This window comes from Poecilia reticulata, linkage group LG6 (genome assembly GCF_000633615.1).
Source record: "Poecilia reticulata strain Guanapo linkage group LG6, Guppy_female_1.0+MT, whole genome shotgun sequence".
NCBI lineage: Eukaryota > Metazoa > Chordata > Actinopteri > Cyprinodontiformes > Poeciliidae > Poecilia > Poecilia reticulata.
In genome coordinates, this window is record NC_024336.1 from 12,732,534 (window position 1) to 12,737,644 (window position 5,111).

General features: G+C 40.2%; 1 protein-coding gene across 5 annotated transcripts in view; it reads right to left on the reverse strand.

Annotated features, from left to right (window-relative positions):
• grm3 (glutamate receptor, metabotropic 3) overlaps positions 1-3,350 on the reverse strand; it is a 38,393-nt gene extending 35,043 nt beyond the window's left edge. For all 5 annotated transcript variants that reach the window (XM_008411251.2, XM_008411249.2, XM_008411250.2 and 2 more), the window contains exon 1: positions 3,139-3,350. The gene's annotated coding sequence lies outside the window, so the exon portion shown is untranslated. The remainder of the gene's footprint in view (positions 1-3,138) is intronic.
• Between the last annotated feature and the right edge of the window lie 1,761 nt (positions 3,351-5,111).

Below are 5,111 nucleotides of genomic sequence, written 5' to 3' on the forward strand. Positions count from 1 at the left end.
CACACACACACACACACACACACATACACAGTGATGAATAATCTCAAAAGCAAGTACGTATAGCTGCCAATATAAAAGAGATTTTTTTTTCAGCTCACACACTGGCACATACACTGACATATGTGCAAGCATACGCACACACGCAAACACAAAAAACACATGTATCACTGAACACGCTAAAACGTCAAGTTTTGACAAGGCCACCAGGTTTTCAGCATGGCTCCAACTCTCTGACTGCTACACCATGTTTGACCACACAGTGCAGATAAACACCCACCACAGCCCTTACAAAAACACACAAAAAACATTTTTTTAAGAAAAAAATAATGGATTATTCAACAAGTTACACAACCAGGTAAGGACATTCATTTAACATCTGCCTGCACACACTGAAATGTATTTCGGTGTGACTCAAAGCACGAAATCAGAGGTACGACAATAAACTAATATTTAAATGCATAAATTGAAACTAGAAATACAAGTATTTTAAAATYGTTTTAAGGAAAGTTTTAATTTAATATAAGCAAGGTGTACATTTATATRAARCACATGCATAATTTGCTCATCCTACCCCTAAAATACAAACAGAAAATACAAAGATTTCATTCATAATGCTACAAAACACACTAACACATGTTCTTCTTATTGAAATGAGCTTCAGAAATTGAGTTTAATTAAATGTCTTTATTTCACTCTTTGCTAAAGATAGACACAAAAAAGAAAAAAAAATCTGTTTCTACTAAACCTTTTTTGCTATAGTCAAAAAAGGTCAATCCCGACCTTTTTCTCCAACATTTTGCACCACTCCCATAATCAAGTCTTACTGCAAAACTGTTTTAGCAAAACAAAAATGGTGTGATTTCAGCCTAAGCTGGCAGCTTCACTCAGAAAAAGCTGAAGCTGATCAAAATATTAGCATCTACATGGGTGGAACAAGGTGGAACATATCTAAAGACAATTGTGTAATGCAAACAAATGGGCTCACCCAGAACAGTTGCATACTTTCAGGTAAATTTGAGAATATAAAAGTTGATTACCCCCCACTCAAGGGCGTAGATATCATCTCATTTTTGGGGGGGACCATAAACTGGGACATTTTTTAAGAGCAATTTTAGGGGGGGGGTCGGCAAAGTTACAGTAAAATGTGGTTTACATTTTTTTTGTTCAAGCTGCACCAATTAAAAATGACTAGTAAGTAGCAATGAATAACAAAAGTGTTTTTCTCAGTAAACAACCTGCTTAGACCCATAGAAGTCAAACTAAGATTCAAATGTTGCTTAGTTATGAGTTTGGTTCAGAGTCACAGATCTAATCTCTGCTACACATTTACAAAAACATAAGGCTCTAAATAAAAACAAGTTTTAATAAGTAACTCCACTGAATAAAATTCCTCATAAATACTGATGCATTGCAGTGGTTCTCAATACAAGTCATGTGTTATTTAAATTAATACTTGAGTTGCTGTACACTTTTTTTGGGGGGGCGGGGGGTTGTCATGTTAAAACCTATAAATATGTAGGAATTGAATATTTCGAAGTATCATAACTTAAACTTAAAGGTCAGCACCAGAGTTTTCTAGAAAAATATTCAGATTTTATTTTGTGGTTTTAAAGGCTCTACGTTGAAGATGGTAAGAAATAAAGGCATACTTTTTTTTTTACTGCCAGCTGCAGAAGCCCCTCTGCTCTCGGCTCCCATACAGAGAGAGCTGTGCTAACGCTCAGTCGCTCCCTCCAGTTACAAATTATTCTTATTAAAGTAAGAGTTAGAGAGCTAAATATAATTTAAATATTGGCTACCTTAGACAGAAAAAGGAGCTAAGTCTATGAAAGCAATGTAGCAGTTTAGCTAGCTTTGATTTCCAARGCATAAGGTGGCAGTGTGAAGTCTTCATGATTCAGGTAAAGTAATGAAATAACGAACTGTTTATTGCCAATGTGTTTCTTCCTATTGAGCAGTGAAAGTAAATAAAACGTGTTACATGTCTTTTGCTTTAATTATTTACTTACTGGAGGGCTTTTTGTTAGTGCTGCACAACCACACCAACAGCTAGCTCCTCACTTCAGCGGCTCTAACGGAGCCTGTACCTACCATTCAACAGCGCAGCTGTTGCTCTTCCTTCACTTTGGACTGAACCATTGTTCTAACATTAGTGGGGGGGGGACCCAGCCAATTAATTCTTTTTTTTTTTTCTTCTTAGATGCATGGCAGATTTACTTCGGTCTTTGTTTATATTGCCTTTTCTATATTGTTATTGTTTAAATACAAGGGTCTCTTTCATGATTTCTTTGGGGGGGACAATTCTAGACTTTTCCAAGATTGTGGGGGTCCTGTCCCTCCCCGACCCCCCGGGATTTACGCCTATGCTCCCACTGCAGGTAAATTATAAGGTTTGTTTGGGAGGAATCACTATGGACCACATGTGTTTTCAAGCCTTTAAGTTCACGTATTTGCTACATTAATACATTTGCATATGGAAACCACGAATTTGCTCGTGCATTAAGGAGTCCTTGTCCAAAGTCAGCAAAAATCACATCAGGACAGCTACATTTTGCAGCCCTGGTCCATGCGCCTGTCCTCTGGCGCAAGGTGCGGGGCGGCTGTTGGGAGAGTAATGCTGCTGATAAACAGTTAGCTGATCCGCTTCTCTGATCCACCTGTACGCCTTTAGAAGCGCACTCCCCCTCCCCTGTCTCCCTATGGGACGCCTAAAGCTGAGGGACATGCCTTAGAGCTGTTTCTCTGAACCCAAAAAAACTTCAAGGTGTAACTAAAATACGCAACTGCAGAGACTCTTTGTTCAGCCCCCTTTTATCTTTATCCTCCATCTCCTGCAGATATTAGCTTCGAGGTTGTTGTTTTTTTTTTTTTTCCCCACCTCTCTATCACAACCCCTAGATCGCTATCTGTATCTGATTAAATGAAAAGCATAAGAAGTACGTGCGTGCAGAACAACTGGGTGTTCAAATCCTGCGCAAAGTTCAAAGCAATTGCTCCCCACCAAACGGATGGCTGACGCGCACTTGAACGCTCTCGGACTGTCAATTTTTCCTCTGCACTCTGTCGCCCCTAACCTGTAATCTTATACTGCTTCACAACAGCCMGCCAGTGAGCAATGTGTAAAATTTTTGGACCTACCTTGAGGACTTCAATCCTTTTCGAGGGTTGCGCACAAATCTTAAGCCTCTGGAAGTTTGACTTAGTCTACTCCTGATCCCTCGGAGGAGTCGCACTGAGGGAGAGGATGGGCGCCACTGCTCAGCGCGCCAGCTCCGTGGACGTGCGCGTGTATGTGCAAGCGCACGTGTAAGAGGACTCGCGTGCACGAGGTGTATAGAGAAAGTGAGTGAGAGATAGAGAGAGAGAGAGAGAGAGAGAAAAATGAGAGAGAAAGGGAGACGGGAGGGAAACAACAGACGTGGAGAGATGTAGCCCCTTGCCAAAGGATGCTTCAGTCTCCTAGCAACAACAATCGATCCAGCGAGAAGACATTTTTATTGGATAAAAAGATAACTTAGCCATTCACGTCCCATAGCACATGTTTACTTCTCAGAACAACAACTCAAGCCTTAGTGAGTAAGGTCCAAGACTGATGTAGTGCGAAAAGAGGGAAGGGGGTGGGGGGCTGTCAGACAGATGCTCCCGCAGGTGAATATCTTACATGCGTGAGGTGCTGAATCCAACAGCATCTCTGCGTCCTTGCATAGCAGACCAGACATTCTTATTCATTTTTTTTTTTTTTTTTTTTGCTTGAAGCAAAAGCTCCATTAATGTTTTAACACATTATTACATTCTTTGGGGTCAGTAGAAAAATAAGTGGGAAAACTGCACTAAGCATGCTGTCCATGCTCCAACTAAGTCAAGCACATTTCAAGACCACAGCTGTGTTCCTCAGATGAGAGGAATATCCAGCTTTGGAGCTGATCACATTCAGAGATCTCCAATACAAAGTAGAATAATTTTTAAAGCGGAAGGACATGCATTGCTTTTAATTATTTTTTGCTTATCAAAGAAAGCAGTTGTGTGCTTTTGTATTCATCCCCCACGAGTCAAGGATTTGTCAAACCACCGTTATAATAAATGAAGGCGTTTGCACTTCCAGARACCAGAATGTCTTCCCATCTTTCTTAGAAAAATAGCTGAAACTCAGTCAAACTGGATGGAGAGGCTCTGTGAACCCCAGTAACCAGATTTAGCCTCCGACTCTCAACTGTATTAAGGCCAAAGTAGTCAATCCATTCTGAGCCATTCTGAACATAAAATCTGACATGGTTTTTCCTAAACCATTCTGTCAGCTCTGGCTCCATTATTATTGTGTATAAAGGGAAACCTCTTCTCTTGTCTCAAGTCATTTTGCATCCTCTAAAAAGTTTTCTTGCGGAGCTGGAATGTATTTTGTTCCATGTAACTTTATGAACATGTTTTTTTACATATTTGTTAAAACTGTTATGTCATTAACATGAGAACAATAATCCTCCCTACAGTCCTACTGCCATCTGCAATAATACACTTCTCCCGGTCAGACACAGCCAATCAAAGCCAGGAGGAGGGTCTTAGCACCATCAATCAATCTTATGTACACGCTGATCACAACTTCCCCCTCTTGCTCTCTGCTAGAGCTAGCTCCCCATACCGCAGCTTGCTGTGAATGATCAGGCTAGTTAGCAAGACCGCCGATGAACAAATTAATAAGCAGTTATCCTGGAACAGTCAGTTATTTCTCTTCCATTAGAGCATTGAGCAGCTTACTGTGATTGACAGTGCTAAGATTTACCTCTTGGCTGATTGATTGTTTCTGACTGGAAGCAATACATTTCTTCAGATAACAGTAGGATCACAGGAAGGACAGAGAGGAGCTTGGTTTTTTTTCCACAGATCAACTGTTTCATGTTATGCTGTCACAACATGGTAACAGTTTTAGGAAATACTATATGATAACGTAAAAGACATACTGTCTGTAAGTTACATACTGGAACTTTAAGGTCCAGCCAGAATTCCTGCTAAAGAAAAGTACCTCCACAGCATAATGCTACAACTATTGTGTTTTATTTGCATGGTGCAGGTTCTAGTTGATATACGGTGTTAGCTTTCCACTGTACATAGTGGTATGG